Source organism: Pan paniscus, chromosome 7 (assembly GCF_029289425.2).
Source record: "Pan paniscus chromosome 7, NHGRI_mPanPan1-v2.0_pri, whole genome shotgun sequence".
Classification (NCBI taxonomy): domain Eukaryota; kingdom Metazoa; phylum Chordata; class Mammalia; order Primates; family Hominidae; genus Pan; species Pan paniscus.
Genome location: NC_073256.2, coordinates 119,191,458 through 119,217,169, shown reverse-complemented (window position 1 = coordinate 119,217,169; position 25,712 = coordinate 119,191,458). Strand labels below are relative to the sequence as shown.

The following is a 25,712-nucleotide window of genomic DNA, read 5'->3' as shown; positions in this document are numbered from 1 at the left end:
AGCCCTGCACCTTGTCTTCCCTTCCCATCCCTGGCTCTTTGTGGCAGGACTCCCATGCAATCAAGCTGTATTAGTTTTCTGTAGCTGCTGTAACAAACTAACCACAAATATAGTGGCCTAAAACCATGCCAATTTATTATCTTGTGGTTCTGAAGATCAGAGTCTAAAATCAAGGTCCCAGCAGGGCTGCATTCCTTCTGGATGCCCTATGGGGAGAATGTCTTCCCTTGCTTTTTCCCTCTGCTCCAGGCTGCCTACATTCCTTAGCTCAGAGCCCCTTTATCTCATCACTCCAACCTCTTACTTCCATCACCACATCTCCTACTACTGACTCTGATCCTCCTCCCTCTCTCTTGAAAGATTCTTGTAATTACATTGGGCCTGTCCAGATCATCCAGGATAAACTTCCCATCCTGAGATCCTTAACTTAATCACATTTGTAAAGTGTCCTTACCATAGAAGGTAACATATTCATAGGCCCTGGGAACTAGGATGTGGCTGTCTTTGGGAGGCCTACCACATGTGTGAACTCTCCAGGCCCACACTGTTACAGCTCCATCCTTTACCATCACTGCCCCCTACACTAGAACTGTTTTGTCTGCCCTTGGGAGGACCTCCCCAGGCAAGGGCTCACACAGGTCCTAGGAGTGGCTCTGTTACCAGCAGAGGGTCTTGACTGCAATTTGTCCAGGTTCTTGGCATTTTGAACAAAGAATTAGACAAAATACACAGCAAAGCAATGAAAGAATGAAGCAATGAAAGCAGAGATTTATTGAAAATGAAAGTATACTCCACAGAGTGGGAGCGGGCCATGCAGTGGCTCAAGGACCCTGGTTACAGGATCTTCTGAGGTCCAAATACCCTCTAGAAGTTTTCCATCGAGCTCTTGGCATATACCCCATGCAAATGAAGTAGTGGCCTGTGATCAGTCTGGTTGGTTGCAGAAAGCCTTGTTTTTGGTCTGTGCTTCTCCTCATGCGTCAAGGAGTTGCCTTCTGCAACCAATCAGAGGCTGAAGTGAAGTCACAAAATTATGCTCCTATGCAAACATCTGATTGGTTGCAGAAAGCAACTAATCAAAGGTACTTTCAACTTTGCATCTGCCAGGCAGAAATGGGGGAGGTTTGCAAAGGGAGTAACCTTTGGTCCTTTTGTTACTTAGGTGTGACAAGTTGGGGTTTTCCTTTTGATTTAGTTCTAGGAAGTCAGCGTGAATCAGCCTTAGGTGTCCTGCCTTCCGACCCTATTCTCCTGCTTCAGCTCAGACCAATTGAACAGGGAATTCCGGGATCCCTGGTACCTGGAAGGCTGTCAGGGTTTAGGAGAAGGTCAGTGCAAGCTCAGTGTGGGCACAGGGCTCTCAGACTCCTTGATGCATGAGGAGGAGCACACACAAAAAAGGCGGAAGTGGGGCCCTCTAAGTCTAGAGGCCCAGAGCAGGGGCCAGATGCTGGCGTCTACAAGCAGTGTTCCTCCAACAGCCAGGCAAGCAGCATGATTGAATGCCTGGAGGTGGGCTGTGGTCAAATGGAGACTGTCAGTCCATAATAAGGAGGCAGTAGAAATACAGTGCCAGGGAAAGGGGCCCAGTGTTGCTACATCTTAGCAAAACTAAAAACCTATTTTCATTTTGTTTTAAACAATGTGCAAGCCAAAAAAAAGATTGGCGGGGGGCGGGGACCAGATATGGCTCTTAGCCCTTCAATTTGCAACTGACCCCTGGTTCAAATGAATGAGCACAGCATACCTAGGCATAGATGACATTTTATTGAATGAGTGAACAATGAACTTCAATGTCAAATTCAGAGATGGTGCATTAAATAAATTACCCAAAGCTGAAAAATTCATCCCTAATTATGTCACATTTTTCAGTAGGCTCATCAGAGATTCAGCAGGGAGATAACATGACAACTTTAAGATAAATATTAATAAAATGTCCACGATATGGCAATGCCTTCAATTTGTATAAACCCTTTTCCATGATAAATTTCACAGACAAAAAATAAAGCCTACAAATTAAATCCCCTTGCCAGTGAAAATTCCAATGTTAAAGTCCAGAGGAATTAAAGTCCAAAATTGGAAGCTTTTCTGTGGAGCTAAAAATCCAAAGGAATCAAATTTCCAGTCACAAAGCTGAAGTTCAAAATTACTTCAGAAATTTCTAAGAAGTTGCTTCATCATCATTTAGTCATTTGACAATTATTTATGGAGCTTCTACTGTGCACCAGGCACTGTGCTAGGTCCTGGGGGGAAAGCGGTGAATAAGAGGCAACCATGTCCTTATGGAGTTGATATTTAGGTAGGGAACAACATAAGCAAGTAAAATATGTAGTATTTTAGGTAGTGATGATTGCTAAGGAGAAAAAAACTAGGAAAATTGAAGGTAGGGGCGGTTTGAAATTTTAGATAGAATGGCCAAGGATAGTTCCATTGAGAAGGTGACTTTTGAGAAAAAGCCTGAAGGAAATGAGGGAGGTAGCCTGGCAGATACTTGGTGGGAGACCATGCCAGGACGAGGGAGTGCCAAGTACAAAGGCCTGTGTTGGGTGTGGCCTGGTGTGCTTGAGGAACGGTGGAAGGCCAGAGTGGCTGGAGCAGAGAGAACAGAGATGGGGGATAGTAGAAGGTGGTGGTCAGAGCAGAGAAGGGAGCCAGAGCATAGAGGGTTCTTAAGGATAAGAACTCTGGCATGTACTCTGAGTAGGATGGGAGTGCTTGAAAGATCTTGAGCAGAGAAGTGACATGCTCTGACTTCTTTAAGTCAGACCTCTCTGGCTGCCGCATTCTGAAGAGGCTAAAGAGGGTAAGGACAGAACTAGCGGCACCAGTTAGGAGGCCGTCGTAATACCCCCTGGGAATGGCTGTTAGTGTTAAAATTTGGAGGTAGAAATGGTGGTAATGAGAAGAGGTCGGATTCTGGATCAGTTTTGATAGTTCATATAACAGGATTTTCTCATGTATCTGGCTGGGGTGTAAGGAGAAGAGAAGTCATGAATAGCACCATGGTTTTGGTTTAAACAACCAGAATGGAATTGCCGTTATGAGAATAGGAATGACTGGGAAGGAAACAGAGTTTGAAGGAAAGATCAAGGGACAATCTGGGGACATATTAAGTCCTAAACATCTATTAGGTATGCAAAGTAGATGAGTAGGTATTTGAAGGTATAGATCTGCAGTTCAGGGGAGAGGAGCCAGACTGGAGATATAAATTTGGTGATTGTCAGCATGTAGATTTTATCTAAAGCCATCGGACTGGATGAGATCACCTGGAAAGTATGTGTGGACAGAAAAAAGAAGAGTTTCTAGACCTAAGCCCTGGATGACTCCAATGTAGAGATCAGGAGGATGAGGGGGAACCAGCAAAGGAAAATGAGAACAACCATTTGGGAAGGTAGGAAGAAGAAATCATTTTGTGAAGGTACTGAACAGCTGTGTCAAATGATGCCGGGAGGTGAGGCTGAGAATTGACCATTGGCTTTAGCAACATGGAAGTTAATGGAAACTTTGATATGAGTAGACTCAGCTAGACTGATGGACACTCTTGTGCCTGAGTACAGCTGAGGCTCCTTCAACAACTCTAGCCTGGCTATCATCCTGGAATGGATGTAGTTCTCTCAAGTACTGGAGCACTAGGAAGTAGAGTTAGACACAAGATCACCCAAGTGGATCTCTTTTGAATACATATGAAGAGTTGATAATTGACCTAAGATTATTACAGAACCAGCCCCATCCACTTGAAATTAAAAATAAGACAGTCTGTGGCTCCTAAAAAAGTATTTTAGGCACAAGGATATTCCCCAAACCAGTTATTTATTATTGTCAAATATAATAAATACAAATAGCAGAAATACAATGACACTGAGTAAAGGAGGGTAGGTGGAGAAAATCTTGATTTCAGTTACACCAGGATCCAGTAAACCTACCATACTGGAGAGCATGACCTGTGAATTCACACTAAATGGAAGAAATATCACATGCACAAACACTACCACTGCAGCCACCCAGAAAGAGAGAGGAGAGAAAGAGAGAGAGAGGAGAAAGGGAACCCCAGAGGATTTCCACACAGTATAAACCCTGCCTCCCTAAAGCACAGACTGGGACCACGTAAGTGTTCATGTTTCCTGCAGGCAGTTGACACCCCAAAGAGAAAAATTGAGTGACGAAGGGCTGAGGCTCCACATTCCTAGTTTCTATTCCCAAAGGACTGATTAGAGAAAACACTCCTTCTCCCCTAGGACAGTGAGGCAGGGAGGAGAGAGGCTAGCAATAGCCCTCCTGGAGTCCTCCTAAACACAAACTCAGGGAAAAGATTTGACTTCTGTGCCTCAAACTCCAACAAACACAACAGGAAAGGGAATTCAAACCATTTTATTTGATTGGTTCTTTGGTATAAAATTGATAGGGAATAATGATAAATATGTCTTTGGCTACAATGAAATTAGAAACGTGAGTTTTCATCATTCAAAATCTCTCTTATTCTGGATGTAGAATATTTATGCACATAATCTTAGATGTGCATGTGTGCATGTCTGTCCATGATCAGGGAGAAACTAGAACCCCCTTACTTCTTGTTGAGTCCTTGAACTGTCCCATCTGCTGATGAGAGCACTTATTATAATGAAAATATCATTCTAACCAATCTGTTATAAACTCGTGAACAAATCTGTGTTGAGTCCTTCATTTAAGACAGATAAAGATTACAAGTACTCTTTGTCCTTCTAGAAAATTGGAACAATCCAGCTGGGCATGGTGGCTCACACCTGTAATCCCAGCACTTTGGGAGGCTGAGACGGGCGGATCACCTGAGGTCAGGAGTTCTAGACCAGCCTAGCCAACATGGTGAAACCCCGTCTCTACTAAAAATACCAAAAACTAGCTGGGCGTAGTGTTGGGCACCTGTAATTCCAGCTACTCAGGAGGCTGAGACAGAAGAATCGCTTTAACCCAGGAGGCGGAGGTTGCAGTGAGTCAAGATCGTGCCATTGCACTCCAGCCTGGGCAAGAAAAGGGAAACTCCGTCTCAAAAAAAAAAAAAAAAAAAAAAGAAAGAAAGAAAAGAAAATTGGAACAATCCTATCAGGTCATATAAAATATGGCTTTTCTTGTCGAGTCTTTATGAAGATCCTGTTTGTTGTTTTGTTGTTACCTTAAAATGCCTGTCTCACCTCTCTCTCTCCAGATCTCTCTCCTTTACTCCGTCGGCATTTAAGATTCTACTTTTCCATGGAGGCATCCGTAATTAATCCCACCAGCTCTCATCAGCACTGGCATTCCATCACTCACATGCCCTGTGTGCACTGTGGCTTTTGTAGGTCATGGTCCTGCTTTGTTGTTGGTTGTTGATATCCTTGTGTGTCGAGTAGACACATTTTCACACAGTTAGCCTCTTGAAAGGAAACTGGAACTCACAACTCCACAGGTGACTTGAAGCAGAAAGTTTTGTGTTCTCTGAGCCACTGTATAGCAGGAAGTAGACTTGCTTTAAGTGTCTTATAGATTGATTGAGCTTAATTGAAATCATACACAGGACATGTAAATGCTTTGGAAAGTATGTAATACTATCTGATTATAAGGTGCTGTTCTGATTGTTGGTTAATGTAGTTTATTTAGTTCTCTGTTCTGTTGCATGTTAGAATCACATGGGGAGATTTTAAAAAATCTCTAATGCCCAGGCCCCATCCCCTTGGAATTCTGAGTTCATTGCTCAGGGATGCAAAGCAGGCATCAGCATTTTTTAAAAGCTCCCCTCCCTAAGTGAACCACAACCCTGGTTTGCCGTTTCTTGCCAAGTAAGTCTTCCCCCAATGGTCACACGACTCACTCCTGCATTTCATCCAGATCTTTGTCAAATGTCACTGCCTCAGAGAGCCCTTCCTCTACCCCTTTGTCTGAAATAGTCCTCCCCACTCTCACCCATAGCTTTCTAGCCTCTCTAAGTGCTTTTGTGTTTTTCAAAGCATTTAATGGTTACCTGATATGATATTAATATGTGGAATAATAAGGAAATGAATTTCATTCAGTGCAGGAATGGAGACCTGCCCTCCCACAGAAGCATCTCTAAATTTCCAATCCCCTGTTATTTTAAGAATACCAACCACAGAATGGAATGCCAGCCTAAATCCCCCTAGCTGGTGGGAGAAGGCAGTTGATGATAGAGGAAGCCTGGGTTAAAAAAAAAAAAAGTGAGAAACATGGTTTAAAACATTTCAAAAAGAAAGGGGAGGTGATAGAGGTGATACAGTCTTTTTTAAAAATTGAAAGCAAGACTTTGGCAGAGGCCAAGTTGGCAAATGGAAAGAAACCTCATCCCTGCAATTACAGAACCAAGATCCGGATTGAGTGGGTAAATCTAGTTGGCCAAAGAAAAACCACAAGGTTGATAAGAAAATAGTCACAGATGAGATGGGCTCCAGTCTTCCTCTATACCACACCTTGCACCATGAGAATGATTCCCAGATGAAAGAGAATGAGAGGTGATGGAGTGAGGAGGAGGTTTGGGAGCTGGGTGGGAGTTCTGAGGAGGTGAGCACACGGTGTGGAGAAACAGGCTCTGGGGTCAACTTGCTTGGATTTCATTTCAGAACCTTGGCTTTTAAATATAATTTATTTAACCTCAGGAGCTGTGAGGACTTACACACTTGACTTTTCTTCTTGGGCCTTCACTTCTGAAGATGACGAAACTCCTGATTCATTTGGGTTGTTGTGAAGATTAAATGAAATAATATGTAAAAGTTTGTAGCAGAGTACTTGGGAGACAGTAAGTGCTTAACAAATGTGTTTTATGAATAATGCCTTTTTAAAAGGGAGTGAGCTGTCAGAGAAAGCTGGAAAAATTTTTCTTTAGTCACATAGCACTCATCCCAGGGAGCTGAGGACAGGGCATGTGACCTAACATTGACTCTTCCCCAAATGAGGGAGGGATTTTCTATTTGTCCCTGTTAGAGAAAACTAGCATGAGATTAAATGATAAATGGCAGCAATAAAAGTCAGTGAGAAATGTACACAGCTGTACTTGGATATTTGTCATTTTTGAAAATTTTAGTTAAAATTGAGTGCCTCCTTTATTATGCTATTAGATATTAATCACTAGCTACTATTTGCTTGTAATTTGAATAGTTTGCTATTAGAAAAAAGCATAGCAAAGTGAAGCACATGCTAAACATTTTCTAACTTTTGTCCAAGACTTTGAAAGATTAAGACTAAGGAGACTTCATGGATAGTAATTTAAACACCATTCATTTGGAACCAGCTCCTAAAAAAAATGTTGTGCCTGTGGCCTCAAACTTGGTTAAGGGAAATCCTGTAAGTCCTAGAAAATATCACAATTGCCGTAAGTAGTTTATTAATTATTGTGTAGATTTACTTTACATAGGAACTGTGTTCCTGAAAAATTGCAACTGAAACAAATTTTTATAATTTTATTCATTTCTTTATTAACATATTGTAATGTCTGTGAAAGTCAATCCTTTGTTTTGGATTGATTTTAAGTCACACTAACTTCTAATTCTTTGTCAGACATGATAGTTCAAAACATGTACATGAATACTTGGTGGTATCATGGAATGCAACAGTCTTGTTTACTACTTAAGGGCAGCCTGGTGATGAATCCTTTTGCAGATTTGTGGAATTATTATGATTATTTTAAATGACAGTTATATAATTGTAATATAAATGATTGCAAATTCCCTGAGGGCAAGGAAATGTATCTTCTATTTACTGCAGCACTGTACAGTGAAAAAATAAACAGTACCTGGACATGAAGTCGAGACCTAGGAACACACGCAGCCTTAACAGCTAACTTATGTCAACAAGGCACCTACTTTTGGTGAACATTAATTTTCTCATCTGCCTTCCTATCTTACAAATGCGTAGGGTCTCAAATGGAATCATACATATGAGAAATGCAATAACATGTGAGAGAACACAATAGAAACCTAAGGTTATCTTTTGTAGCAGGTGCTCAACACAGAGCTGTCTAATGATTCATTACCATTGGATATATTTGTTCTTTTAGATTGTAATTTTCATGTTTACTTTTCTTGAGGTAGGGCACTTGTATACTTTGGTGAGCTGTTTTGTTTTTGCTTTTTTTTAATATCACATATATGGGCTTAAAATATTTATTTTGGTTTGCTCAAACTATGTCTTCCAGGTTTCTCATGAGGTCTTTGTTCCCTCTGCTCCTCCTACCTGTGTGTTCCACCCATGTTTTTAGCAGTTCTGTATATAGTGTGGTCTGATAGCTAGAGCCACAGCGGTCTCTCCCAATATAAGCTGAGAAACGCCACTGACTCGGAGGGTGGCAAGAATTTAGTGAGCTCCACAGTCAACTTCCTGTGGTCCAGGTATCTCTCAGTTTCCTCCCCTTCAGCTCCACCGACAACCCAAATCAAGAGGAACAAAGTTGCCCATATCAGTTTTCTTTTGCTAGTGTAATAAATTACTACAAACTTAATGACTTAAAGTAACACAGATTTACTATCTTACAATTCTGGGCGTCAGAAGTCTAAACAGACGCACTGAGCTGAAATCAATGTGTAGGCAGGGCTGGTTCCCTCTGGGGACTCTAGGGGAGCATCCTTTCCTTGCTTTTCCAATTCTAGAGGAGTGATGAGTTTTTAAATATATTACCTTGGCTTTTAGATATAATTTATTTAATCATAAGCTTATATAATTTCATTCTAAATATTGACTGTATTTTACAACCAGCTTACAAAATTTCTAAAAATTTAACATTCAGCTTTTGGGGGTCGGTACAGGCAATTACAGCTCACCACTGCCTCCATATTTCTAAACAGTCTGCATATACTGCTGTTTCTTGATTTTTCAATTTTGACACAGTCTCCTTATAGTGTAAGATGATGATTTAGCTCCTCTCATTCCCCCATTCCGCAGCTCTCCCTCAATTCTCCAGTGCACACCTTCTCTTACTCCCATCTTCCCAATATAATACTATCACAATTATGGGTTAAAACAATATTCACTGTTTATGTCATTATGGTTGACTCATTATAGCTAACATATGAGCCACATGGATACTTGTGATGATTACATTTCCTTTCTTGTACAACTTTTTTATTCTCCTGGACTTAATTGCCAATGGCTATAGCTCCAGGAGAGCAGAACAATTTTCTCAGTAAGGGTCAACATTTCTGGTGCTCTAGTGGTTTCTTGTTCATGTGTTTCTTGGAGCTGTCTTTATGGAACTCTCTGCTCTCCTGTGTCAATCAGGAGTGATTATTCTCTAAACCTACTACATACTTTTGTTCTGAGAATCCACTTCATCATCATCTTGGGAGGATTCCCCTATTTCTTGTGTTGGATGTCCTCCATGGCCTTCATGTCCTTGTCTTTCCAAGTTTTAATCCTTGTTTTTATAGAACCTAACCTCCGGTAGTTTCCTGAGGCAGCAGCTTAAGAAAGCATGTATTGGAGGTAAGTTTTAATACTTGCATGTATGAAAAGATATTTGTCATGGTCCAGTTCTTGATTTCAATATTAGCTTTGAATATAATTCTTCACTGGAAATCATTTCCTCTTAACATTTTGAAGACAATGTTCCATGGTCTTCTTAAGTACAATGCTGCTTTTGAAAAGTTTCAAAAATGCAATTCTGATTTCTAAGCCTTTAAAAAATAATAACCTATCATGTATCTCTAGAAACTTTTGAATCTACTCTTTATCTCCGACATCCTAAAAATTTCACAATGATATGCCCTATTGGGGTCTTTAAAAAATTTATTGTGCCAGGCCTTTGGGCATACGGGCACATTCAGTCTGGAAACTCATACCCTTTGTTTTGGGAAATGTTCTTATGTTACTGTTTTGGGAACATGCTGATATTTTCTCTTCCAGAATTTCTATTGTTCATAATAGAACAAGGACATCTTGGTTTAATGCACTACTCTTCTTATCCTTTCTCTCTATTCTTCTTCCTCACACTTCTTTTCTTTCTTTTTATACTATGTGTAGGAAAATTTCTTAAATTGTGTCTCCAAAATTCTTTATTAAACTTAAAAAATCTCTGCTATCATACGTTTAGCTTCTAGAATCTCTTTGTTAATTTGCTAAGGGGTCTTTATCTAGCCTCCTATTCTTGGTCATGGATATAGTATCTTATGCCTTTCTGAGGCTATTAATGATCATTGTATTAGTCAGGGTTCTCTAGAGGGACAGAACTAAAAGGATATATGTATATGTGAAGAGGAGTTTATTAGGAGAATTGACTCACATGATCACAAAGTGAAGTCCCACAATAGGTAGTCTGCAAGCCGAGGAGCAACGAAACCAGTCCAAATCCCAAAACCTTAAAAGTAGGGAAGCTGACAGTGCAACCGTCAGTCTGTGGCTGAAGGCCCAAGAGGCCCTGGCAAATCACTGGTGTAAGTCTAAGAGTCCGAAAGCTGAACAACTTGAAGTCTGATGTTCGAGGGCAGGAAGCATCTGGCACGGGAGAAAGATGGAGGCCAGAAGACTCAGCAAGCCCAGTCCTTCCAACTTCTGCCTGCTTTATTCTAGCCATGCTGGCAGCTGATTAGATGGTGCCCACCCAGATTGAGGGTGGGTCTGCCTCTCCCAGTCCATTAACTCAAATGTTAATCTCCTTTGGCAACATCCTCACAGCCATACCCAGAAATGATACTTTGCATCCTTCAATCCAATCAAGTTGACACTCAATATTAACCATCACAATTGTTGAATTTTTTCTGCCTCTGACATTTTTTGTTTCTTCCAAGTTCATTTCTCCTCTTGTTTTGTTGCATGTTTTTCTTTGGAGATTGTTCTCAAGTATCTGGTCATTCTGTTTTCCATTCATAATTAAGTGCACTATACTAACAAGCTCGCTGGAAGCTGTGTGTGCAGGAATGGAGCTCCTTGGGATTCTCCGTGGGGCTATCATCCAGACACTTGTTCATTTTGTTGAGGAACCCATAAATATCTGTACTGTAGACTTTTCCCTAGGGCTATTCTATTTCTTCCAAGAGAAATCCTCCAATATTTTGCCAGGCTGCTGACATTCTAGATGCTGAGTACAGGATGGGAACTGTGAATCCCATTTTCAGCCTCTGGTCTTACTCCCACTCCCTGCTGTGCCTTTCGTTCAGAACCTCTCCGGTTCAGTCTTTTGAGAGTAAACCTCCAGTATCAGGCTGGGATAGGGGAGGAAGTTGCCTAGCTGTGGGGTAGAGAAGAGTGTGTTGGAACAAAAATGCTTTCTAACTACCTTTTTATCACCCTTCTTGTTTTCAGTTCCACCTCTCACCTTTATTTTCAGAGGTATCTAGTGCCTCTAGTTCCTGAGCTTTTTCTGGCTTTTGAAGGGCAAATCATTGACTTCAGTCGCTGCAGATGGTTAATTTCAGTTTCGCTCCACTCTATAGATCCAATGACGTGTGAAACTGCTTTCCATTTTCTGAAATTTTGTTGATATCTCTCTTCTCATGTTATCTCTTCTTCATCCTCTTTTATGTGTGTATTTAAATTTTTACATTCCTTTACTGTCATTTTATTAGAGTTGTGGCTGGAAAACGATACCAATGAGTTTGTTTAATTTGCCATTTTTAACATGAAGTTTGTATATATGGTGGTAAGGGTTTTGTTGTTTTAATCAAATTGCTCTCCAAAAAGACTGAATCAATATCTATCCCATTGACAACGTTAGTGCTCATTACTCTGCATCCTTGCTAACACTAGGTATTATAAGTATATATTTGTATCTTTGCTAATTTGTCAGGAAATATTTTATATCTCATTGCTATGGTGAACTGGTTTGCCTGGAGCTAACAGTTTTCTGGGATGTGGAATATTCAGTGCTAAATCCAAGAAAGTCTTGGGCAAACCAAAACAGGTTGGCCACCTTATTAATTGCTTTAATTTAATTAACTTATAATTTCCCCCAAAACTCTCCAAAGCGGAATTAATCATTGATGCTGAAAGAAGAAAGAACTCTATCTTGTTCTCCTTCTTTTACTTCCATTGACTTGACATCTCCCCCTGCTTCAACAATCACCAGACTTTGACTTCCTGTCCTCTTCTGCATGCAAATCTCTGCCTTCTTTTCCTCTGGAAATAGCAGAGCAAATCAAAGGTGCTGTCTGGAGGTGTGCTAGCAGGATCAATGGTATTAGCAAAGAAGTCTGAAGTCCCTATTATATTATTTCTTTGGGCTTTATGCTTGAAGACTAAACTCAGTGAAAAGTCAGAGTTCTGTGGGAGAGAGAAGTCAGAATGCCTTTGAGTGAGTAGATATGCACATCTGTGCCTTTTTGGCTGTGTCAGTATTAGACTGTGTTTGGGATAGGAGCGATGTTGGAAATTCATGCCAAAGAGAAACTGAGAAATTGTGCTCCCAAATAGGTCTTATTGAAACTATCTCAATCAGAAGGACTGTGAATCTAAAAGGAGACAGAGTTAGAGGAGGAAGATGGACAGTGTTATATACTCAGTGAAAGTTAAAATCTGAAGCAAATCTTAACATCCTATTATTTGTTCACTATGTTGCTATTATACAACCTTATGGTAGCAATGCTTGGTTCATAAGCAATTCTGGAATTATCTTCATTTATTTACTCAGTGGACACTTGGGATCAGAGGTAAAGGAGCTCACAGCACGGTGGGGAAGATAGTCACATATATAATATACCAGAGGTATTAGTGAAGTGCTGTGAGTGTATTTACACTGGAAGGAATAGTTTACCTGAGGAGTGGGGAAGAGAGTCAAAGTAGATAAGGCTGTATCAGAGGTGGGCATCTGAATGGCTCCTAATGGAGAGGCAGCAATTTGCCAGGAGCAGAAGGAGTCAGGACATCATAAGCAACCTGTGTGTGTGTCGTGACGTGGCACTGTGAATGGCTATGATGTGTTTGAGGATTGGATCTGGCTTTGTGGAGAGCAGCAAGCTATGGGGCTGGGTAAGTAGGATGAGCCTGGATTCCAGGGACTCCTTTATACCTTGCTAAGGAGGAGGATTTTCTACCATAGAGGATATTTTATTGGCTCATTAAGTATACCATAAGTTTTCATATTTATATAAATAAGCTCTGATATTTTAGTTCACTTAGACTAGCAGTTTTCTTTTTTTTTCTTAATAGCAGCACCACTTCTTCAAATAAAATCTTACACGTAAGGCCATGTAGAAACATGTAAGATCAGCCTGGGCATGGTGGCTCGGACATGTGAAAAATGACAGTAAAGGAGTCTTTGCACTTTGAGAGGCCAAGGTCAGCAGATGACTTGAGGCCAGGAGTTCAAGGCCAGCCTGGGCAACATAGAGAAACCTCACCTCAAAGAAAAAATATAAAAGTTAGCCAGGCATGGTGGCGTGCGCCTGTGGTCCAAGTCACTCTGGGGGCTGAAGTGGGAGAATTTACGTGAGCCTGGGAGGTGGAGGTTGCAGTGAGTCAAGATTACACCATTGCACTCCAGCCTGGGTGACAGAGCAAGACCCTGTCTTAAAAAGGACCAAACCAAACCAAACAAAAATAAACAAACAAAACAAGAGACAGGTAAGATCAGAGCTGCTGTAGTTGATCCAGGGTTGGGGCTTAGATCCCATTCTTCATCTTTTCCTCTTCCAAAGCTGCCTCCAGGGAACCCCTGGTGTCCTGCAGAGGTGAGTCTGAAACCCACCAACAGCCTGAGATTAAACCCTGAGGGTGTCACAGCAAGACGTATGAGTGTTCATGAAGATATCTATATTTGGTCGTCTCTGGACTTCAAATAAAGGAAGGGAAAATGATTACTAAGACCTTATAATTAGAAGCAAATAACATGACATCAACAATACAATTGATATGTTAAGAGATTGAGCTTCTAAGACACCACTGTTTTTTATTTCTGTCTTTCTGGCTTCTCATTGTTGGTTCTGGGGATCATCCCTGTTCCCTCTGATTTATGTCTTATGTTTCATGCTTTCTCTTCACCCATAATGTCATTTTCCACCTGTGTACTTGTACTCTACCTTCCATCTGAGGCCCTGATGCATCTCTGTCAAGATGTGTGATGATCATTGCAAATTCTTATTATCATCCCCTCTAAACTTGAGATTCAATTTCTTGAGTATATCCATGTCTTTAAATGTAGCCATTTCTATCAGGATTGACTATATTATGCTGCTCTAACAAACAGCCCCCCAAATCTCAGTGGCTTATTGAAACTAAAGTTTATTTCTCACTCACATGAAATCCTCTATGGGTACAAATGGCTCTCTGGAGTTGCTCATTTAGATGTGCACTCAACATTCTAGGCTGCCTCTCATCTTATGATGATTCACTTCCAGGAGAAGGTAAGACTGAGGGATCTCACATGAGCAATCTAGTGCTCAGGCCTAGAAGTGACAAATATCACTTCTGCTCACAACTCATTGGCTAGTGCTAGTCATATAGTCCTATCCAATAGCAAGGGGATGGGGTATTATCCCCCTAAGTGTCTAGAAGAGAAGAGGGTGTACTCCCTCTCCATTACTTGCAACCACTCTTCTTCCTGTTAGGGATACTGGTCCCGTCTGACTGCCTGACACTTGCTCATTCTTCATGCTTGTTTCCACGTGTCTTCTCTGACTCCTCTTCTTCCTCCCTCCGCTCCTCTTCCTCCCCAGCAACCTCATCAGGAGACTCTGACCCATGTGTCCAAGCACTGTGCTCACTTCTAACCCAACCCTGCCCTTGCTGCTATATTTGTGTGGGCATGCCAGTCTTCCCCAGTTGGACCAACACAATGGCATTATTGATCTCAGTATCCCTAGTACCTAATAGTGCATGCTACTTGTAGGTACTCATTGAGGTTTATTGTGTAAGATGAATGAATGTTGCAAATTCCTAAACATGTGATTCAGATGCCCAATCTTACTCTGTTACTTTATGAAAATTTTTTAAAGCTATATGATGTTATGTCAAAATATGTTGTTATACTTTAGGATAATCGGTGTGTTAGCCCTGAATTTCAGCATAAGTCCCATTTTTTTCCATGGGAGTCTAGGAAAGCTATATGTTTATTCAGCAACAAAATACAGTTTGGAACTTAAATAAACTATTGATCAATTTCTGGTCTTATGCTAGAAGGAATAAAGCATCAAGAAAAAGAAAAGATTTGCTGTCAAGACCAGGAAAATTTGACAATAGAGTATTAGAATGCAGGAAATGAGGGGAAGTGGAAAGGCAGCAAGTGGGAGAGAAAAAGTGCAGGGACAGTAGAAAGTGAATGTAGGAGCTTTCTGACCCATGCACTTCAGGAACGCAATTCATCCCTAAAATGCTGTTTGCTGTCTTAGGTTGCAAGTAACCAAATTAAAACCAGTTTGAAAGTAGAGTGAGACAGCTGTCATCATAAGAGTCATTTGATCTGTTTAAAGGTGGCTGCTTGTATGCAGGGACCAACAGTCATGTCCAGGGCAGCAGCTGGTGCACACTTCAAGCACAGACCATAAGAGCTACCCCAGGCAGCACGTGCTACCAATAGTGCAAACAACTCAGAGAGACCTCGTTGGCACAAGGGAATACTCTCTCCTTTCTGAGTAAAGAGCAAGTAGAACTAAAGGTTTCACATTTTAAACATACTTTACATTCCTCCTCTTCTGGGGCTCAAGCCTACTTTTGTGCCAAAGCGGATGTTATATCTGACATAGAGTCCTCGGAGCAGCAGTTGTTCCTGAAAGTTCCTTTTTGCATCTTTGTGCCTCATGCAGTGGCTTACAGGTCAACCAGACTTCTCCCCTGACTTTTGATGTGTAAGAGCTTGTGTTTCAAATGGGTTTGGTTTTCTTAATGTCACCCTAGGTTGGTGGAAAGGAGAGTAAATGGAAATAGGGGGAGCAGGGTCCCCTGGGGAGGTTTAAACAGATGGAAGTCAATTGTCTCTTGAGAATAGAGGAGGCTATTGAGTTTTCATTCCACACTCTGCTCCTGTTCTGTCAGCAAACAACAAGCACTACTCTCCAGCAATTGCTTTCCACTGGACTCCCCCACCCCGGCCTCCCCACAAAAACCTAGGGATCAACTTAGTTCACTCCAAATTAGAAAATTTAATAGTCATTTGTTTCTTCTTGTCCACAGGGAGAACCATTTTCTTTCCTTCTTTCAAAATTGCCCAGGTCTTGTGAAGGGTTATTAACACCAGAAAGAAATACATTTTAATAAGCTTAAATCTCATTTCTACATGAAACCATCAGATTTTAGTAGTGTGATATTTTGATCCCTCTGTCTTTTAGGCTCTGACACCAAAATTGCCATAATGAAGGTGTTTCACTTCTTCTCATTTATTTTTATGGGATCTTTTATTCCCAAATGCCTTTTCATCCCAGCCAAAGGGAGAAATGTTAATAGATCTGCCATCAAGAAGGTTCCAAAGCTGACCTGTCAGGTTTTCTGTTTTCTTGTTTATTATCTTTGAACTTTTGTTTTAAATATTTTAAACACTTATTTACCATGTAACTAAATGCCTGATAGTATTGAAAGTACTTTATGGGTTTTAATTTATTTAATGCTCATGAAACCCTATGAGGTAGGTACTGATATTATTTTTATTTTACTGATGAGGAAAGTGAAGCAAAGAGAAGTGAAATGAAAGGTAGTGAGTGATGGGACCAGGGTTTGGACATGGGCAGTCTGGCTCTAAAATGTATGCTTTTAACTACTATGTAATGCTGCCTCACAAACAACTTGTCTCACAAATTGATATTCTGGATCAGAGGATGTCGACTGGCCTGCAAATGTATTTTGTATGGCTCATACACAGTTCAGAAGTTTTAAAAATTTACATAGAAATCTGCATTTCCTGACTTCTTTTGAAAATGGGAATACCAAACATCATTAGGCTTGAATTCCCAATACGGCAACAACAGCTGAGCAACAAGCAGCTGTTTAGACTAGGCACCCGCTCTCCAATTTCCACAGTCCCCACCAATGCAGATCATAGTATCTACTTAAATTTCCTGCCTGCCTTAGAGAAGCTTCTGAGCTTGTGACCTCTATTCTAGCTGCTCTATGAATGGACACTGCCCCAGTACAGCAAGGGCCTGCTGCAAAATGCATTTCTTAGTCTTCAATACTTATTCCTCCTTGTAACTGGATTTCTGGTAAGTTATATCTCATGGTGGATCTGCCCCAAAGATGGAGACTGAATGGCAGTGAGTCACTCGCCCTGGCCTCCATTGTTCTGGAGAAGGTTCCAGCCACATGGTTGATGTCAGCTGGTTTTCCAGAGCCAGAGCTGGGTTGCAGGACAGACACACCTGCATCTAATAGTGAAAGGCAAGGTTGAAAGGCCAAGACCAGCCTGAGGTCTGAGGGACCAAGGGCTTCACAGAGGCCAGAAGTTCAGAGGTGGACATAAAAGGTGTTAGGAGAATAAGGAAGTGAAAAGAACATAGTACAGTGTATCAGAGGAGGAGCTCCAGGCTGGCAAATATCACTCCCTCGAGAAAAGTTACTGCCTGTCTGCTGAATTCACACTTCCTTATCCAAGTGTCTCAGTCCATTCAGGCTGCCATAACAAAATCCCTTAGACTGGGTAATTTACAGATAATAGAAAATTATTGCTCATGGTTATGGAGGCTGGGAAGTTCAGTTCAAGATGCCAGAAGATTCAGTGAGGTGAAGGCCTGTTTTTCATTCTCACTGCATCCTCGCATGGTGGAAGGGGTGAATTGTCCTCATATGGTAGAAGGGGCAAGAATGTACCCTTCATCCTGTTTTATAAGGGCACTAATCCCATTCATGAAGGCAGAGCCCTCATGACTTAATCACCTCTCAAAAAGCCCCACCTCTTAATATCACTATAATGGAAATTAGAGTTTAACATAAATTTTGGAAGGACATATTGAGACCATAGTACCGTACAATAAAATCAATGCCCCAGCTTCATGGAGCTGTTGTAAAGATTAAATGAGATAGTGTACTCTAAGTACTTAGCATGCCTGGTGTGATCAATGCTAACCCAAAGGATCCAGGAGGTCTCGAGTGGCTGCTAAGAATACTAATGGGTGTTTGCAGTCTGCCTGTGTGCAGAGGCAGGTATGGAGTAGGGGGGGTCCAGTCAGTTCTCAGGGGGCAAATCCAAGACAGAGTTTGATTATTCATAACCTTAACATTGTGTTGCCATCATTTATTTTAATTTTCAGTATATTTATTTATATTTAGTTTTTAGTTTCAAAAGTAAATATGATAGGCAAGAGAGCTAGGGTAGGCAAGAGAGATGTGGGTGACAATGCTAAATGCTTTTATCATACTTACTATTTGTTTTTTTTTTTTAGTTTAATGAGAATGCCATACACTTCCCTCTCTCTTTACATCTAGAAATATTGTATGAACAATGAATTCATAAGATGCTTGCAACTTCAGTTGAGCTAAGATTTTGCATTTTGTTATTTCTTCACTTCTTTTCTCCCTCACTCCCTTTCTTCCTTACAGAAATTTATAGATTTGTCTTATAATCTAGTTCAGCATTTCCCAAAATGTAAGCTAAAGAACACTAATCTCGTAAGATTCTCCAGGGATGACAGGTTTTTGTGATCAAATAAATTTAGGAAATGCTTTATATTTCATCTCTGCTTTAAGATTTACTAAACATGTTGAAACATTGATAAGGCTTTCAGTTGCCTTGAAGTAAAACAAAAAAAACAAAAAACACAGAACATTTAGTCCAATATTTTCTCAAATGCATTTGGCCATGAAACTTTTGCTTTCTTGAGTAAACCCTATTAACACCCTGCTGGATCCAACTGGACAACGGTCAATCTGGGTCTTCTCATTAAATGACTTTCTAACCTTGGAACTGGACTCATTATTGTTACTGCTGCTTTCATTAAAGGTGCTACATTTTATATTTATAGATTTATCTTCCTCCCAAAGACCTAACTTTAAAAAAATCAGAAGAGCATATCTTCTACCCTCTGCTTCATAGATACTGTAATTGAAAGTGTAAGGATACATCATGAGAAAGTAAACATACAACACAGTAAAAGTTGTTCCAAGTATTTAAAAATGTTCATATATCTTCTACCTTATTATGGCTCAAGATATAGTAACTTTTGTGGGGTTTTTGTCATTGTTTTTGTTTTATTTTGTGAAAACATCCAAGAACCCACAACAGCCTATAGATTTGCAGATCCTTTTCTTTCCTGGGTAGCCTCGTATTCAAGGAAAACATTAACCTAACACAAGTTCTTCTTTAAAATAAGTGTGTAGTGATCTTTTTCCCTCACAGGCTCTGCACATACTTGTTCTCTTTTTCTCTCATCATTTACTTACAGAAAATAAAACCTGTTAAGAAGCAATTTTTTCCGTGTTAGGTTCATTTATACAGCAGGCGAGCAGGAGATGGTGTCTTGGAAGTGCCTTGACACAGGAGTCATCTGGGTTCTGCTTCATCTAAGGAGTGCTTCAGGACATTAGAGAGCCGAGGGAGGCAATCCCAGATCAAGCGAGAATTTTCCTTTGCAGGGTAGGGACTGATGCCCGGGCCTGTGACACTCCTTTGGCTCTTTCAGAGGCCTCTTCAGTGACATGGACTCCAAAGCACAGTGACTGATCTTTCTGGATAACACCCGGCAGAGCTAGACTTAGGTACATGCTCAGTCCAGAGCCCTCTTCAGATGTGACAAGGGAATGGCTAATCAGATGTGGAAAGTACCTTGAATGAATAGTCAGTCTGGGGAGGGGGGGAACACCTCTTAAATTGGTTTTATTGAATGTAGAAGAACTTCCTGAGTTCTGTGAATGGCTGGGGAAACACAGGGAAGGGCCCCCGTCTTCAGTGTGAATTCATTGTCTTCCCTTGCTCAGAGCCCCTGCCTTTGTTGTAGCTCTTCCTTTCAAATTCAATGCCAGTCATGGCAGCAAAGATAAAAGAAGTTAGCGCTAGCTTGTCTCTGCTTGCTCATAATTCTGTTCAGGGCAGATTTATGGAATGAATGATTCTTTCCATCACAGTTGGCTAATTTTAGAAAGATTAGAATGCAGGAGACTTCCGTTCCTATGCTAATACAGCCAGGCAAATTACTACCATCATCTAGCTGTGTTAACTGAATTTTACTTTTGTGTCTTTCTGGTTTCCTATCTGAAAAATGGGCAGGGAAATGAAGACCATTTACAGAGTGACATTAGGAATAATGGAAAAAAATTGATTACAGACCACTTTACAAATTAATAGCTCCATATTTATGCTATGAATCAACATGTAATTTTTATCTTATAAATAACCAAGGTAGTCACAAATTCCTAGTGCTTTTTAAATCAGATACCAAATTCTATTTTTTTCTTCAACTTTTAAGTTCAGGGGTACATGTGCAGGATGTGCAGGTTTGTTACATAGCTAAACATGTGCCATGGTTGTTTGCTGCACAGATCATCCCATCACCTATGTATTAAGCCCAGCATCCATTAGGTGTTCTTCCTGATGCTCTCCCTCCCCATCCCTCACAGGCCCCAGTGTGTGTTGGTCCCCCCACAATGTGTCCATGTGTTCTCATCATTCAGCTCCCACTTATAAGTAGAACATGCAGTGTTTGGTTTTCTGTTCCTGCATTAGTTTGCTGAGGAAAACGACTTCCAACTCCATCCATGTTCCTACAAAGGACATAATCTCATTCCTTTTTATGGCTGCATAGGATTCCATGGTGTATATGTACCACATTTTCTTTATCTAGTCTATCATTGATGGGCATTTGGGTTGATTCCATGTCTTTGCTATTGTGAATAGTGCTGCAGTGAACATACGTGTGCATGTATCTTTATAACAGAATTATTTATATTCCTTTGGGTATAGACCCAGTAATGGGATTGCTGGGTCAAACAGATACCAAATTCTATTCATTTGTCTTAAAATTCTTAGAAGCAATGTTGTAGAACAACATATTCCAGGCTGAATTTTACCTTTCACTTTTCTTTGTTACTACTAGATACATGCAAAAAATTGAAGTTAATATTGTAAATCTTATCCTTTAAATGGAAAACAGAGAAGGCACTGAGTTAGAGAAACTTTAACTTTCAAGAGCCGAAAGCAATCAAACATTAAAAATCTTAGGACCATTTCAATGTGACTCTCCATATAAAACCCATAGATTCTGGGAATCATGACCTCTTCTTTTGTAAATATAATTTCCCTAAAATTAGTATCAAACACTTTTAGGTCTGGAAAGCATCTTGGAAATGGATCTTCTGAGGGGTCCAACAGCTTCTTGCTGCATCTGTTTGAGAGTTAATAGCTCACCTAGAACTCAGATCTCCTAAATCTCCAGACAAAACTTTTTTCAAGTTTTCTCTTGTTTCCTCATTCTAAAATTATTTTATAGTATCCAAGCCACTTCACTTTCCACCTTTCCCTTCCTATTCTCCCCATAAATTGGTCCCTGTAGCTCCCTGCTGCTCCGTGGAGACCCTGAGGTGCCATAGGAAAAGGAAGGTTGTTAGCTAAGCCTCTGAGTTCTCTACAACTTATTGAACCAGAATACCTCAATTTTTAGCTATTTTTCTTATGATGCTTTCCTGAGATAGGGGCTCCATGGCTTGAAAATGTTTTCAAGCCACTGTTCTCCCCGACCAAAACCACATGCTTGTCTCACTCAGTGTTCCTCATTCAACCTCCAAAGTCTCTTTATATCAACTTTTTTTTTGTAAGGTTTGTTCCTTCTCTTTTCCCTTTTGTACCATTCCCCATCCCTACTACAGACCTGAACGCTTCCCAGCATCTTCTTTTCAAGGGCCACTGTTTTTTACGAGCGTAAATGCCTGAAGTTAAACTGTCTTATCTAAGATCCCTAAGTTCAGCGTCATACCTCAACTCCACACTCTCTTCCCTGATCTGAATATTTTCAAAACAGCTCCTCAGGACACCTGGGAGGTGTTCTGGCTGCCATAAACCTTAAGTCTCCTTGGGTCCCATGTTCACCCAGGAGCTGTGTCTCTTTCCTGTCTTCAAAGCTGCACCAAAGCTCTTTGAGGGTAGGAAACATATATTTTCCATCTTCACATCTAGCACTGGTTTTTAACATGGTAGGTGTCTTAGTTAAGAATTTCATTGGCTAAAAATAACATGGACCCCCAAACAATAGCTTAAATAAATAAATGAGGGGCTTTCCCTTTCTCATATAATCAGAGGTCTAGAGATGGGGAGTCTGGAGCTGACATGACAGCCATGATGCCACAAGGGACCCAGGCACCTCTGTCCTCTCAAGCATCCTTGGCACTTGCTTGTCAACTGTTGTCTCAAGATGGAAGAACCCCTTCTAGAAGGGATCATGTCCATATCCCACTAAAGAAGAAGGGAAGGGCGATCCTGTTGTAGCTCATGAGCGTGATAATTGGGTGTTCATGTGCATGTGTGAGATGTGCCACCCTCTGAACCTTGTTATGACATTGGCACATTACCTGTCTGACCTGACTTGGGGGAAAAAAAAAAGAAGAAGGGAAAGGAATTGAGCCATTTGTGGTGGAAAATTTGTTGATGAAAGACAGCAGCAAAGCAATAGTCAAGCAAGCTTCTTTAACGGACTTTCTAGAAGTCCCACTTGGTGACATGTACTTACATTTTATTCATAAAAACTGTGTCACATGGACCCTTCTAGCTGAAAGAAGTCTGGAAAATGTAGTGTTTTTAAGGCTGGATATGTTGTTAATAAAATTGGTGTTTTGTTGGTAAAGAAGAAAGAGATAGTAGATATTTGGTGACAACCTGCAGTCTCTACTGGAATAAGTATGCAAAAATACTCCTTGTGGCTGGAATGGGAAATGTCCACTCCCACCATGATCGCCTGTGTTGAGTACCTGGAAGAGTGATTCTCAAAATGTGGTCCCAGACCAGCTGCATCAGCTGAGAACTTGTTAGAAATGCAAATTCTTCAGCCTCAGCCCAGACAGATTGAGTCAGAAGTAGGTGGAGTCAGTGATCTGTATTTTAAATGCCCTACAGGAGGATTTTAATGCTGCTAGAGTCTGAGGACCACTGGCCTAGAATGATCATGCAGAAAGTTCTAGACTCTCATGCTCTGCTTGTCTCGACATCACCAGAGTGGTCTGGGATGTGTTGGTGGCCAAGATAGGCACTAGATAATCTTTACAAAGCAATTTAAGTTCACCCAAATAGAGCTAGAATGATCCAGGTTCCTGATGTTGCTGGGTGTAGGGGGAGCTTGAAGAAAAACTGGCATGGAAGTAGAACCAGGCCAACCAACTTTAACATGCCAACAAATGCCAGAGGCTCCTTCCTCTCAAAACTATCTTCCATTCTTCTCAGTTGAAGGGCTTTAGTTGCCAAACAAAAAGTATTACTCTAGGATCTTGCAATTAAAGATTATCTGAGATGTTGGCAAGGATGTGGAGAAAGGGGAACTCTTGTATACAATTAGTGGGAATATAAATAGGCATACCCATTACGGAAAAAAGTATGGAGAGTCCTCAAAAAGCTAAATATAGAAATATAATACCATCTGATCTAGCAATCCCACTGCTGGGTATATATCCAAAAGAAAGGAAATCAGTAAGTTGAAGAGGTATCTGCACTCCCATGTTTGTTGCTGCACTGTTCACAGTAGCCAAGATATGGAATCAACTTAAGTGTTCTTCAGCAGATGAATGGATAAAGAAAATGTATATATACACAATGGAATATTATTTAGCCATAGAAAGAATAAAATTCTGTCATTTGCAGCAACATGGATGCAGAACATTATGTTTAGTGAAATAATCCAGGCACAGAATGACAAATATCACAGGTACTCCCTCCTATGTGGGAGTTAATAAAAGGTCATCTTATGAAGGTAGAGAGTGGAATGGCTGATAGTTACCAGAGACTGGGAGTGGTGGGGCAGAGGAGGGTAAATATAGAGAGGCTGGTTAATGGGTACAAAATGCAGTTAGATGGAAAGAATAAGTTCTATATTGTTCAATAGCACAGTAGGGTGACTGTAGTTAACAATAATCTACTGTATATTTCAAAATAGCTAGAAGAGAAGATTTGGAATGTTCCAACACAAAGAAATGATAAATGTTGGAGGTGACGGACATCCCAATTACCCAGCTTTTACCATGACACGTCGTATGCCTGTATCAAAATATTATCTGGACCCCATAAATATGTACAATTACAATTACAATCAATGAAAAAGAAAGAGTATTTGAAATGTATAACCCTTGAGCTTCAATGGGACCAATAGGGATGGCTTGTGTGGAGAGGGTTGTAGTCATCCCATAATATCCATCTGCTTCTCCCCCAAGTAACCCATAATGAACTCAGTACAATTAAGTATAATAAAAAGTGCACACAGAGCATATGCAGCTTTAAGTTGGCTCCTCTGGCCCAGGGCTCCTCCAAGCATGGTTCACAGGCAGATCCAGCCTGAGAACTCTTTGTTACTGGTCTGCAATGAGATAAAGAACTTAAATCCAAATGTAAATCAAATGCATTACTGGGCTCACTCTTTAGTTCAGCTGACATTTTTTCAAACTAAGACTTTCTCAAAGAAATTAGTGCACAACAAGAAACAAATCGTTCATAGACTGACTCCTTCGAGTGGCACTGCCCCTGGCTCCCTTCCAACTAGACAGTCACCTCTGCCCTTCATGGAGATTCTGTAGCTGCCACTTTAAGCATCCTTCTGTCCTTCATTTCTTTAACAAACATTAATTGAGGTCTATGGTATACTAGCACAGTTGGGATGCTGGGAACACAGTGGGCAATAGCACAGACAATCTGTAAGGGTACAAGTTGACATCAAATGGCAGTATCAGATGGGACAGTATGTGTGGAAGTACTTCATAAACCTAATTATACTTAAGAATTGGGTAGTATTCTCTTTCCTTCTTTAGATGGAATAAAAGGTGCAAAGAGAATAAGGACCCTGCACAATATTGCTAAAATAAGAACTCACCGCTCCCTGGCCACTAGCTGAATTTGCTTCACTTTTTCCTCTCTCTATAGGGGTCTCATCTGAAAGAACATTGCTCTTGAGCTTAAGAAGGCAAAAGAATTTAAAGGGTCAGGTGCAGTGGCTCACACCTGTAATCCCAGCACGTTGGGAGGCTGAGGTGAGAGGATCACTTGAGGCCAGCAGTTTGAGACCAGCTGTGGCAACGCAGCGAGACCCTGTCTCTACGAAAAATAAAAAAAATTAGTTGGACATGATGGTGTGTGTGTGTAATCTCAGCTAATCAGGGGAAGCTGAGGCAGAAGGATTGCTAGAGCCCAGGGGTTGAAGCTGTGGTGAGCTGATTGTGCCACTGCGCTCCAGCCTGTATCAAAGAGCCAGACCCTCATCTCTAAGAAAAAAAAAAAGAATTTAGAGTTGCATTTCAGATGAGAAGCACATGATATTGACAATTCAGTTCATTCCCAACCTCTCTCATGGGTGTCTGAACATAAAGCCATCTCAGCATATATCATCAGAACTCAAGGGAAAGTGGACTAAAGCTCCAGGTAATGAAAATTACTAGTAACTTGGCCCCTGGTGGGATGCCAGTGAGAATATGCACTTCCACAGATGCTTGAATTCTCTTGGCCCAGGGCTGTAGGAAGCCACAGGAAAAGGTCAGGATGCTCAGGAATAGAGACGTGTTGTCAGAGAAGGATGGAAGGGTGGAAGAGAACTGTGCTGGGCCTAGCGACTTTAAAAAGACTGGCAAGCCAGTATGGCAAATGTTAACATTTGTTAAATCTGAGGAGTATGCATGTGGGTGTTTTATTTTTTCTCTGTACTTTATGTTTTAATATTTCATAATTTAAC

General features: G+C 40.8%; 1 protein-coding gene and 1 non-coding gene across 9 annotated transcripts in view; both read left to right on the top strand.

The window, feature by feature from the left end:
• Positions 1–25,712, top strand: part of NCALD (neurocalcin delta) — a 443,184-nt gene that overhangs the window by 260,832 nt on the left and 156,640 nt on the right. The window lies entirely within an intron of this gene.
• LOC112440777 (small nucleolar RNA U13) lies at positions 22,268–22,372 on the top strand. The gene has a single exon (XR_003028789.1). It is a non-coding gene; the product is annotated as a small nucleolar RNA U13 (small nucleolar RNA).